The 14,109-nt window shown below is 39.3% G+C and overlaps 1 protein-coding gene and 1 long non-coding RNA gene across 6 annotated transcripts in view; one reads left to right on the top strand and one right to left on the bottom strand.

Annotated features, from left to right (window-relative positions):
* Nucleotides 1-14,109, bottom strand: part of LOC5577392 (dynein beta chain, ciliary) — a 90,278-nt gene that overhangs the window by 18,941 nt on the left and 57,228 nt on the right. The window lies entirely within an intron of this gene.
* LOC110674130 lies at nucleotides 8,414-9,699 on the top strand. The gene is made up of 2 exons (XR_002498691.1): nucleotides 8,414-8,555; nucleotides 9,033-9,699. It is a non-coding gene; the product is annotated as an uncharacterized LOC110674130 (long non-coding RNA).

Here is a 14,109-nt window from a genome sequence, read left to right as displayed (position 1 = left end):
ACTCACAGCAAGGCAAAACATATGAGGTGAAGTCAATCAATTTTCTATCTTTCCTCCTCAATGAACTCCGCTGCACCGTAACACCGATACACGCGGCGTGGAATTTACGTGGACACCCCGCACATGTCCACAATACCGAGTCGGCAGAAGCGTCCAAAGCACAAATTTCGCAGTTCATGACGTACGCAAAAAATAGAATAATTAAAACAAAATCGAGTCGCGCGCGGGTTTCAGCGAATAAAAAACACGTCTACTTTGATTGACGATTAAAATGCAACTTTTAGGTAGATGCTATTGATCTCTCTTTGCTCCTATCCGCAACCCGGTGCACGCGCCCTGTTGGTTTTCGAAAACCTCGTAGAAGATTACAAACCGTCAATGGCATTCCCAATTACTACCCCACATTGCACATTCAAGGGTCTGACTGTGCTCCTAACCCACCCTCAGTTTGTAATCTTCTCGCCAGTTTGAAATTATATTTTCCCGAAGTGAAAGTAATTTTGATGAGTGATAGCCTAGTGCAGCCCAACTGCATAGTACAGTAGTTTAACCAGAATCTTAAGGTCAGAAGATGAAATCTAAATTTTGTAATAAAAAGGTTGCCATTGCTTTGAAATTTACCCAATATCTAATCAAAACTACTAACAACAGCGATCAATTATCAAAATTCATCGCTCACTGGAAAATATAATCCCAAGCCCAGGGAAATTTCTCCTCTCTCAAAAAATTACTGGTAAAATAATAAGTGAAAATACTGGTGAAGTCTCTGAAGGAATTACTGGTGTAATCTTTAAAGGAAATTGTGGTCAAATTCTATAAGAAATTGAAGGGTTTTTGCCAGAATGTTTTGGAAGAACCTCTAGAGGATTTTTTGAATTCCCGATAAAATCACCGGAAACATTTTGGTGGAGTTCCTGAAAGAATTTTTAGTGGAATACCTATGAGAATTTCAGCTGAAATCCTTGAAGGTGTTCCTGATGGAAATCATGGAGAATAACCTGAGTGAATTCCAGATGCAATCCGTGGAGGATCCTCTAGTGGAATCCTTAGAGGAATCCCTGGAGGATTTTTAGGGGGATTTTTAGTAGGAATTCTTAGAGCAAATCCTAGCGGAATTTTTAAAGGAATTCCTGGTGGAAGTACTGAAGAAATTCTCAGAGGAATCCCTGAAGGAATTCCTTTTATGAATCCCAGTAGAAACTCGTCATATAGTCACTGTAGTGGTGGATTTAAAATTACTTGTGAAAACTTTATAAAAATATTTTGGTGAAATTACTGTAGGAATTCCTGAAAACCCCCAAGAATTCCAGGAAATATTCCGCGATAAATTCCTTGAGAAATTTCGGAAGGAATCTCTTGATAGAATCCTTACAAAAAATTTCTGGGAAAATCCCAGGAGGAATTCCAGACAACCCTTGAGGATCCTTGGAGATAATAATTCCTTGGATAACTTGAATTACAGTCATCTCTCCCTTACTCGATATTGAAGGGACCATCGAGTTAGGGAGGTATCGACTTACAGAACACAAAAGCAGTGCAACTGCGTTCCAAGGGACCATCGAGTTAGCCATGAAAACCAACTTTTACTATGGTTCTCTAACTCGATATCGAGATACGGAGTATCGAGTAAGGGAGAGTTAACTGTAACTCCGGATTAACTCCGGAAGGGCTCCCTTGAAGAATACCTGGAAGCATCCCTTGAATAATTCTTGTAGAATCCCTTGATAAATTCCTGGAGGAATACGCAGTTAATAGGCTGATGGAACTCAGAATAACCTTAGAGGAATTCCTGAAGAAATCTTGAAATCATTAGAGGAAATCCCGATAAAATCCCTAATCGAATCATTGGAGGAAATCCTGGAGTAATCCCTAGAAGAGCTTCTGATGTAGTCCCTGGAGGAACTCCTAATGGAATCTGTGAAGTAACTCCGTACGGGATTCTTATAGGAACTCCAGATGAAATCCCTGAAGGGATTCCTGATAGTATGTGCGGCGGAACTCCTTATACAATCCCAAGAAAAAATCCTGATAGAATTGTTTGAGGAACCCCTGATAAAATCTCTTGAGAAATTCCAGGTGCAATCTCCAAAGGAACTCCTGATGGAATCCCTAGAGAAGCTTTTGAAAGAACCCCTGTAGGCATTCCAGGTGGAATCTCTGATTGAACACCTGCTGGACTGCCCATACTCGCATAACAGTCCCATATGAATTTTATCCATTTTTGAGTTAGCTCCGTGAATGATGTTTATTTTTAGTGTACTTCCTCAAATCATGCTTAAAATTGGATCTTTGTATGGACAAAAACTGGAAAAAATACCAAACCATGTGCGTCCCATATTACAAATACCCGCATAACAGTCCCATTAGTTGATCATGAGGAAATTGAAACAAACCCATTTTGATAATACATTTTTGTAATCTTGCATCGTGGTTTTCATTTCATTAAAAGATGAAATATCACAAAGTATACTGATTAAAACCATGTTTATTCACAAAAAATACTTATTCTAGCTTGACATGAACATTTTCTAGAGTGACTTCTGTTGCAATAAATTATAGAACCACAACTAAAAGTATATATCCTTGCGAGGCTAAAAAAACAAGAAAAATAGAATCTCCTTGAAAGAAGGTTTGGCCAATTGTCAACTTATTTAAATAATTGTAAACGAAATCTCCGGCAGGCTCAACTTTCGTCGGTATGAAAGGGGACGTTTTTCGCGCACATCGCCATTGGTATCATCGACAGGATTTTCATAGTCATACGGAGTATATATAACATCTAATGCCGAGAAAGGATGGTTCTGGACACACAACAGTATTATCCACACATGGGGAATCGCATGATTGAAGCGATTGTCGTCATTAAGATCCAAAACTTGCTCTATTAGTTATATTCCTCGGTATGGTTCAAATCCAACGCTCCTGTGCAGTGGGGGGATTCAACCAAGCGGTCGACAGAAACAGACAAATCAAATTTTCAACATTATCATTGTTTAAAGTATAGTACCTACCACCGAATAGTACTTCGAAGTAAATTTGCAATTAAAACATGCGAGTACCTACTAAAAGTTTCAGAAGGAAAAATGCCTTGTGATCAATTGTAAACTTCAATATTAATGTGTCAACGAGCGTTATAACAAAGTAAGCGAGTCCTAAGGAATGGGACTGGTATGCGGGTATAATTGCGGTTGGCTAGAGAAGTACTCGGATAACGAGTCCCATTGACTTGGGTCCCAGATTTGGACTTCAGAAACTACCATTTTAACCGTGTTACACTTGTTGACGATTTTATAATATTGTAATGATAATGTGTAGAGTAATGCTACCACGATTTATTGCTATCAGCAGCGGTGGAACGAACACATTTGAAAATATGTTTAGAAGCGTTTTTCTCGACATGACGATTTTCCTAATGGGACTGTATTGCGAGTATGGGCAGTGGAATTCCTACACACTTATTTGTTAAATTTGGTTTCGGTAAAGCAAATTAACGAACTCGGCCGGTAAATCGTATTTTATCTGAAATCTCGTTGAAATTTGACACTTTACAGATGTGAAGTGCCGAAAATCGGTTATTTATATTAATTACCGTAATTCAGTATTTCAAATTGCCACAGTATTTGGCAAACGAATTAGTTTACCGAGATTCGGCAAAGTGGATCTGTCAAAACTTTCAAACACGTGCGATCGACGAAAGGAAAAGTGCAAAAGTATTTTTAGAAGCTGGACTCTTCATGTAAGTTATTGAAATGAATTTTTATTTCTGTTGTTAGTTTTGCACATAAAGTCAATTGAATATGCAAACATTTTCAATTTACTTTTCTTTTCAGACACAACTATATTCGGAGCGTTCAAGAACAACCCAAACTGTATAAAAAACATGAGGGAAAATGTTTCAGTGGTGTTTGTAATTTTTTTGCTGTGAGCTGCGTCGCCTCAACATCAATTAAATATTTGTTTTTTTTTTTCTGCAAAAAACATAAATAAAATTGCTTAATTTTAAATGTTTGAATCTTGTTTTCTTCTGCTATTTTTATCTGATTCAGTGAAATAAAAAAAAACAATAAACATTACTGAATTTCGGTAAATATGCCGAAACTTTCGGCAAAGCATTACCGATTTGGTCAGCAAATTTTGACAGCTGGATGAGTTTTTCGTTTTGCAGTCTGTTCGGCATTTTGAACATTTATCGAAATTTTCGCCGAGATCTCAGCTGTTGGATTCTCGACAATTAGTTTTGCCGGCCTCGGCGAAATAAATTAAGTGTGTACAGAAGCTTTTGATAGAATCCCTGGAGAAATCTTGAAATCATTAGAGGAAAACCCGATAAAATCCCTAATCAAATTATTGGAGAAAATCCTGCAGTAATCCCTAGAAGATCTTCTCTGGAGGAACTCCTAATGGAATCTAAAGGGACTACTAATGAAATCCTTGAAGCAACTCCTGATCAAATCCCTGAAAGAACTCCTGAACTTGTGGTATAATTCCTGGAGGAGTTCCTGGTGGAATCTCTGAAGAAACTTCTGATGTAATCTCTAGAGGAACTCCTGGAGGAATCTCTATAGGAACTCCTGATAAGATTCCAGATAGAATCCCTAGTGGAACTCCTTATGATATTCCTACATAGATAAAAATATCTTAATTTCAATGTAGCGTAAACAGAAGGGTATAGTAAAAGTGTTGTATTTGAACCACCCTATTATTTGAGTCTCTAATGTATCTTACTAATGCGAATAACAATAAACAGTATGTATCAGACAGTCAACACCATAACAACGTTCTTTGGAAAACATGGTGTCAAAAGTGAGATATTTTCCAGAAAAATACGCGTAAAACTTGAAATTGTTGCGTGAGAGTACCGGAAAACGGTGCGTCCGGGAATTATTCGCGAACGATTAACGTTGATTGATCCAAACTTCCGATAAATTTGGATTTTTCGTGTGCGTCGGAGACATAACCTCGAAATGTCGAATATTCCGATTCCCGCTTCGCTTAGACTGGACGGCGACAACGAAGAAGCCGTTAACGTCTTCAAACTCCAATGGAAGTACTACGCTCTGGCCACGGAATTGGCGAAGAAACCTGCAGTACAACAGGTAGCAACGTTGATGGCAGTAATTGGAGCTGATGCAGTGATGCTGATTGACGAGCTCCCACTGACTGCGGAACAGAAGGAGTCAACGGATGCAATTCTGGAGGAGTTAGGAAAACACTTAATTCCACAGAGAGACGTAAGAGTGGAAAGAGCGGAATTCAATACGATTTGTCAGCAAGACGAAGAAAGGATCGAGGATTTTGTGAAGAGGATGAGGAGAAAAGTGAAGAAATGTGAGTACGATGAGGCTCAGGAGGAAGAAGTGTTGAAAGACCGGATGATCACTGGTATCGGAAACCATGAAATGCGGAAGGTGCTTCTCAAAGCGGGAGATGCAACGATGGCTGAAATGGTAAAGAAAGTGAAGGATCATCAGGAGATTGAAGAATTGGCTAAAAAATACGAAAGGATGTCCGCAAGTCGCGAAGAATCTCGAAACACTTTCAAAGTGACGGCTACTAAAGAGATGGAGAAGCAGTGTCGGTATTGTGGCGGAGAACATGTTCTGGAGAAGACGAAATGTCCGGCTTTCGGAAAAAATGCCTGGAATGTGGAAGAAAAAATCATTTCAAGATCGTTTGTTGGAGGAAAAATAAAAAGAAGCAGGTCAAACGAAACGTTCGTCGAGTAGTGGACAGTTCGGGAGGATCCGAAGATTCCGACACCGAAGAAGAATGCGAGTTTGTGGACATTGCTAAAATCGACGACAGCAAAGATGCCGGTAAAATAATGGTAAAGCTGAAAGTGATCGTTGCAGAGAAGAAAACCATACCTTTCGAAATTCAAGTTGATACGGGAGCACGAGTCAACGTCATGTGCTACAAGGATTTCGAACGCCTCACGCCAGTTAAAAAGCTGAGCCGCACAAACATAAAATTGAGATGTTACTCCGGAAAAGTGATTGCGCCAATGGGTCAAACTGACTTGATGATTAGGCTGAAGAATGGAATCAAGCGATTGACATTTATTGTGGTCAAACAAAATCGACCACCGCTGCTGTCTTCGCTTTCCGCAATTGATTTAGGCATCATACAGGTACACGATATGTACAGCCTCTGCACTCTTCAACACGAATGCGATCAGATCTTAAGTAAGTACAAAGACGTGTTTGAAGGGGATGGAAAATTCGACGGAAAATTCAAAATTGAAATCAACGATTCTATTACAGCGGTCCAGCAGAAGCCTCGACGCATTCATTTGGCCTATCTACCTGAATTGAAAGCCAAAATTGACGACCTCGAGAAGAAAGGTATAGTAGAACCGGTGAACAGACACATGGATTGGATGTGCAACCTGGTACTGGTTAAAAGAGGCACCAAGTTACGGTTGTGTTTAGATCCCGCTGAATTGAATCGTGCAGTGAAAAGAGCAAATCATCAAATATCCACAATAGAAGAGATGTTGCCGGATTTTGCGAAAGCTAAAATCTTTACGGTTCTCGATGCCAAGAACGGTTTCTGGCATTTAGAGCTGGACGACCCAAGCGCTGATTTGACGGCATTTTGGACACCCATGGGCGTATATCGCTGGAAGCGGATGCCGTTTGGAATATCGTCGGCACCTGAAGTATACCAGAAAGCGCAACAGCAGGTGATTTCGGGTCTACGTGGAGTGCGTTGCATCGCTGACGACATCATTGTGTTTGGGAGCGGCGACACCGTAGAAGAAGCGATGTTGGATCACAATCGTAATCTAGAGATTGCCATGCAGAGATTCCGGGAACGATGCCTGAAGCTAAATCGGTCAAAAGCAAAAGTGGCGCTGTCATCGGTGCCGTTTTTTCGGCCACATTTTGACAGATAATGGAGTAAAGCCAGATCCAAGCAAGATTGCGGCAGTGCTGAGAATTCCGGAACCATCGGATGGAAAGCAATTGATGACATTCCTAGGACTGATAACATATCTGGGTCGCTTCATGCCAATGCTAGCAGATGTCAGTGCTCCTTTAAGAAGATTGACACGAGAATCCGTCGAATATGTATGGAACAAAGAAGCAGCTGATGCATTCAATCAGATCAAGCAATTAGTAACTCAAACGCCAATACTGAGATACTACGACCCATCCGAGCCACTGACGATTCAGTGCGACGCAAGTCAACTAGGGGTTGGATGCGTTCTGCTGCAAGATGGAAGGCCCATTGCATACGTATCAAGGACGCTGACGAAGACTGAAAAAAACTATGCGTCTATTGAACGTGAGCCATTGTGTTTGCCTGCAAGCGACATGATCAGTATGTCGCTGGACGAAAAGTCCTGATCGAAACGGACCATAAACCGTTAGAGGATATCTTCAGAAAGCCAATTACCGAAGCACCTCTTAGACTCCAAAAAATGAGGATGACTCTTCAGAGATATGACATCGACGTGCAATACAAAAGAGGAAGCGAGATGTATATTGCCGATTTGTTGTCCAGAACTGCAACCGAGCCACCAAGCTACCTTGAGGCGGAGGTAGTGCAGTTAGAGAAAGTGAATGCAGCCTTCAGTGAAATTGCAAGTACGAATGTGGTGGAGCTAATCAACCTTTCAGATGAGTGGTTCGAAGAAATAGCAGCAGAAACCAAAAAGGATCAAACGCTGTGTAGCCTCATGAGAGTACTGATCGAAGGTTGGCCTGAAAAAAAGGAAGAACTGAACGATGAATTGTTGCCCTACCGCACTTTTCAAAACGAGCTAACAATGTTCCGAGGAGTGATATTCAAGGGCGATCGAATTGTTGTACCGAAATGTCTTCGGAAGCGATTGATTGAAAAGCTGCACGTTGCGCACCTGGGAATCGACTACACGTTACGTGCTGCTCGAGAATCATTATTCTGGCCAGGCATGACGGATCAGATTAGCAACTACGTGCGAAACTGCGAGATCTGTTTGGAATTCAGCGCCAGTCAATGCAAGCCTCCGATGATGACACATCAGATACCGGAATATCCGTTCCAGAGAGTGAATATTGATTTGGGCGAGATTAAACAAGATGAAAAAAAAACTAATTCTGTTGGTTACGGCCGATAGCTTCTCGGACTTCATCGAAGTGGATTTCATGGAGAACACGAAGACAAAAACCATCGTTACTGCTTGCAAGCGTAATTTTGCGAGGCATGGAACTCCGCAAGTAGTGGTTACTGACAATGGGCCCAAGTTTGACAACGAAGAATGGAATCGATTTGCTAAGGAATGGAGATTTAAGCACGTGACGTCATCGCCATACCACGCTCAAGGAAATGGCAAAGCCGAATCAGCGGTTAAGTCTATGAAGCAGTTATTCAAGAAGTGCACTAAGAGTGGGACTGATTTTTGGCAAGCACTACAACAGCATCGGAACACGCCGAATGCTGTCGGTGCTAGTCCCAATCAGCGAATTTTCTCGAGGAACACACGTGGAGTAGTACCCACCATCACAAATAAGTTGCAGCCAGCGCAAGCATCACGTGTTGAAGAACGGATTGCGCACAAGAGAAAGATAGTCAAGGCCTGGGAGGGAGGCACCGATACTACACACGAAATATAAGACAACGTTATTTTGAACTGCAAGATAACTCCAGCTTGCCAACAACAATCAAGGCAGGCTTCGAGAAAATCGGTAGTTTCCTTTTGTTGTGCACCTTCGATCTTTCCTGACAAACATGAAAAAAGGGCTACAGTTTTCTATGTACTAAATATTCATTTTCATTGGAAAAAGTAGAATGATGCGTTTTTCAATGCTTTATGTTCAATCAGATTAAATGGTGCTCACGTGACATTACTTGCGTTATGTGCATGAATTGATTTTCATTCGATTTTTATCACTTTTGAAGAAATACAAAAATGTGTTTTAATCAGTTACGCGCTTTTTTCATGTTAGTCCAATGTTTGAGATCTGGGCTCACAGTGACAGTTCGTGACAGCGGAATCTCGGCTCACTATGACGTACAGAAATTTTGTATTGGTTTCTCCCTCCCAGGTCAAGGCAAGCTATGACAAAAAAGCGAAGGTTCTACCAGATTTGCAAGTTGGTGGCAATGTCGTAATTCAGCGAAGGCCTGATGTGACTAAGGTTTGGGAGCAAGCAACACTGATGGGTAAATTTTCGGACCAGTCTTGCGAGGTACAAACTAAGGATGGCAGAGTTTACAGGCGGAGTGCAGTGCATGTTAAACCTGGTGACAACCACAAGTCCAACATGCAACGAAGCGATGATTCTGTGAAGCAACCAATCATGGAGCAGCAGAATGAAGATCAACGCAAGGGAACTCCAATCGAAAACAAGAATCAAATAGTATTCGAAAGACGTGATTATAACAAAACAACCATCAATAAGCCCGAGACAATACTGGTTCCAGATGGCCCGCCGCAGATAACATCACAACCCGAAATACATCGTGGGGTCAACCATCAGCGTGAACCAATATCAAAACCGAAGACTCGTCCAAAGAGGGAGATTAGAAAACCAGCGAAGTTAGCGGATTATAAGTTGTAATCCTTTTGTCGTTACTTGTTTTTATTATCAACAATATTAGCTTAACGGAAGAGGGGAGATGTTGTATTTGAACCACCCTATTATATGAGTCTCTAATGTATCACACTAATGCGAATAACAATAAACAGTATGTATCAGACAGTCAACACCACACACTAAAAAAATCTCATTTTTGCGGATGACGCAGTCATCGATACTGACGTAATTGATCATGACACAAATTGAAATTTGAATCAATTTTAAATGCACTATGACATAAGCATGAAATCACTTAAATTCAGTTCCGTTTGGAGACATGACCTGCTGTATTTTGACACTTAACTGGATTTTACAGCATAATGACTTAAAATTACTTGAACGATGGCTCCAACGCAGAACGTCGGTGAAACGTCAAACGCCATCGGAGTAAACACAGCATGCAGAAGGCAAGTGATTTTTTCTATTGAGTCAAATCTTTGACGTAAATTCAGTGCGAAGAACTTAACTTGACAGCTTTTAAGTGAAAAAAAAGGTGAATAATGAAGGGTTTTAAGTAATCAGTATTTATCATCGTGCCCGTGTTGGCGCGTGGAGCTGCAGCTTGCATCGACTTCATGGAAGATGTTCCTCTTGGATCCAGCGATACAGCAATCAATCCTTCAGGATAAAATTCATTGTATAATATCATATCAAAGAATAAAAAACGATGTGAAATGTGAAAATAAATATTGAAACAAGTGTTTGTTATTAATCACAATCAGTGTCCGAAAGAAATGAACGGGGAATATATTGAAATTATTGAGGTTATGTTGATATGTAATTATCAATTATGTCATGTTTGAAATTTACAGCACTCAAAAAGAACACTAGTAAAATTACTACATTTGCTCACAAAACCATGAGGGAATTATAAAATCAAACGTAATATTGCGTCATTTTACTCGCTTTAATATGTCGGTCTTAAATGACACAAAATTACATGATTTTTTCAAAGTGTGCATAACAACGTTCTTTGAAAACAAAAAGTAAATAAAATTCATCTATTGTTACAGCATCACGTTTAATTTTCAACTAAAGATGGTTGAATGTTACATGATCATGTAAATTTAAAGTGCATTCGATTGAAAAATAAGCGATTTGTCGTTGACATTTCAGTTTATGTTGATGCTCCAAATATGTGCATGAAAATAAACTGAAATTTACAACATATTTTTAGCTGTGTAGAATAAATGCTGACGGAATTTCTCGAGAAACTCCTGATATAATCTCTGGAGGAACTCCTGATAGAGTCTCTGGAAGAATTTTAATTACTATTATCTTTATTAACGAGATTTGCAGTCCAATACTGGCTCATCTGTGAAGATACTCCTGATAGAATCCTACTACAGTCAACTCTCCCTAACTCGATATTGAAGGGACCATCGGGTTAGGGAGGTATCGAGATACAGAACACATATTTTTCAAATTTTAAACTTTTCATTATTTTGACAAAATACATTCAAAATAGTGATTTTAACAAGAAAAATAATACAATTTTGCCACATTTTACCTATGTTGCACTTTTATAATGGCCTGAAAAAATTGAAAATTTTATCACCCAGAAATGGGTAGTAAACCTTAATTGTACTCTCAATTTAATCATAAAGTTCAAATTCATGAAATTTATTAACATTTGGAGGACATTTGGGACTTTTCATGAAAATATCGAGTTAGAGAGGTAATCTCACATAGGAAACTCAAACAGATCGCATCGAGTTAGGGAACATCGAGTTAGAGAGGTATTGACTTACAGAAGTATCGAAGCATGCTAGATTGAAGGGACCGCGTGTTCCATCGAGTTAGGGGAAATATCGAGATACAGAATATCGAGTAAGGGAGAGTTAACTGTATAGGGATTCCTTCTGATGGATTCCTTTGATGAATTCCTTCGTTGCAGAAATTCTTGAAGATATTATTGAAGGAATTCCTGATGGAATCATTGGATGAACTCCTGATGACATCCTTGAAGGAACTCCTGGTGCAATCCCTGGAGGAATTCCAGATGGAATCTCTGAAGGAACTTTTGATGGAATCCCTTGAAGGGCTCATGATGGAATCCATAGAGAAACTTCCGAAGGAATCCCTAGAGAAACTCCCAATGGAAACCCTGATGGAACTCCTGATGTAATCCTTCGTGGAACTCATGATTAAATCTTTAGAAGTACTCCTGATGAAATTCTTGAGGAAATATTGATGGAGTTCCTGATGGAATCTCTGATGGAGTCAGAGTGTAATCCTTACAATATTATGCGTTGCAAGAAAAATTTTGATTCCTGGAAAATCCAACTCAATCTATCTGAAAAATTTCCATCAAATTCATCCTAGTCCCCCATGGTTTTTTGAAGCTTCAGTCTGTCATTGTTCAGATTTTACATGTTGTACTTTGCAATAACTTGTATGAATATTTTGACGAATTAAACTTTTGAACAAGCAAAGATGTGCGTATAGGAATAATAATAAGAATTGTTCCATATGCTCAAAATGAACTAAGTGTTCAAAAATTTATGAAATTGAAATGCTTTATGAAGAGTTAGGAACGATAATGTTATCAAAAGCGCCACAATATACGTATGAGAGTTGAAGCTGATGAGTAATTTAGTCTCCTACGTATTGTAAGAAGAATTCTGAATGGGTGATACCTGAGACGAGACTCGCGAAGACGGTCTTCTTTTTCTGTGATTGCTGAGTTTTTTTCTTATTCCACTTTGTGTTTATATCAATTATGCGCATGCTGTTCAAATCCTCACATGAACTTCTCAGCAAAAAATGATTGAGTTTGCATCACATCGAATCATAGATAACCGTTTGAGTGAAATTTCATGCCAGCAAACGTAGCAGCCATTAGAAATAATTAATATTCTGCTTAGATTATCAGCAACTTTGGAAAAACTGCTCCGCCGACTGAGGTTTTTAATAACAGTTTACTTTGAACACAATACTTTTCACTTTTTCAGCCATAAAAACGGTGGGCTGCATTTGACGTTTCGTGAGAGGGGAAACTGGGCTACATATGACGTTGATATTTTTCCTCTTCGCGAGTCTCTCTCAGGGTGATACGCTTCTCGTTGTAAATGAAACGTTGTCGGAATGTTCCATTCAAAGACTCCGGTATCATTCGAGAATTCAGGATCAGATCATCCATGTTTGATTCCGATGGCTTTTTGAATCCATGGACGCCTGATTCAGCTTATCTTAATTCCAAATCACTACAAACTTTGTGAAGAAAATAAAAGCTTTGATAAAGGGAAATAAGCATAAAATCGCTACACAGCTTTTTCTTACTGTCATCAACCTTGTCTCCTCAAGCCTGCAATGATTGCTGTGGTTCATATGCGGGGATTGCTCGCTGCGCGTTATTTCCGCGAAGCAATCCAAATTTTTGAATTTCCCCGCAATAACTTCTGATGGGAACTCTCCTGATGGAATCCCTGGAAGAACTTTAAAGGGAATTCTATTACCTGGATGAATTTCTGATGGATTTCTTGGAGGAATTCCTGCTGGCCGTCAGAATGACCTTCCTTACGCCGGCAATCAGGATAAAGTGATGTTAATAAACAAAAGCACTGAAGCACTCATGCTGCAGATCATTGGAGATAGGACGCTATAGGACACATAGCTTGTTGAAAGCTCTGTCAACGCTAGACGTTGGTTGTATAGTGAAGCCTTCGTCGTTTTGTAGGTCTTCGCTAAAGAAGTATTGGGCTTATTCTGCAAGTGGCATGAGGTTAGATATCTCGGCCTCATATAGCAAGGTGACAATACTTCATTCGAGTAGAGTAAGGTATCGTGGGGCAAGTGGGTAATGGATTTCGCATAGGTGGTATTCTTCAAGTTCTAGAGACTTTAAATTAAAACAAATGAGGTCATGTATATTTTTTAGCTTGACTTCCACCAAATATAAGCAGTATGCTGAAATTGATTCTTATGTAAACTTGAAGAAAAAAAGTACAGAAAAAGTTTTTGAAAAACGTCTCTTTACTTTTGACTTGCCTCATAAGTGGGGCAAGTGAAAAGTGTATCGTTTTGAGCAATAATTTCAAAAACTAACAGTTATATTCACGATTCCTATTACCTTTAACATTTATTAAGGCGTCCCAATGAATAATAACATGAATAACATGTAAACAAAGAACATTTTATTCTTGTTACTTGAAGTTTCTTCTGTTCAGTTATGTTAGGTGAAATGATTCGACAACATTATAACTGCAACATTTCCAATGGTAGTTCTTACATCATGGGACAGCAATTGTTTTTCTGCTCTGTAGAATTTTCACCGCTCGTTATTTGTTTTTTATGAAAATCGGATTTGACGTCGGATAACTCTTTGTGAGAAATCAAACGGAATCCTCCAATAAAGTATTTCGAAACTTTATTATGTGGGTAGACCAATACCCCATTTTTTATGTTTTGAACTAGCTTTACATAGATATTCTACGAGATTTCCGTGCGTTCTCTTATATTGGAACTTTTCAATCAACGTCTTACTTTTAATCGGCTGTCCGAAGTACACATATTAATATCATAATATTTGGCAACCTTTATT

This window comes from Aedes aegypti, chromosome 1, assembly GCF_002204515.2.
Source record: "Aedes aegypti strain LVP_AGWG chromosome 1, AaegL5.0 Primary Assembly, whole genome shotgun sequence".
Classification (NCBI taxonomy): domain Eukaryota; kingdom Metazoa; phylum Arthropoda; class Insecta; order Diptera; family Culicidae; genus Aedes; species Aedes aegypti.
Note: the sequence above shows the minus strand (reverse complement) of the source record. Positions and strands in the feature narration are given on the sequence as shown.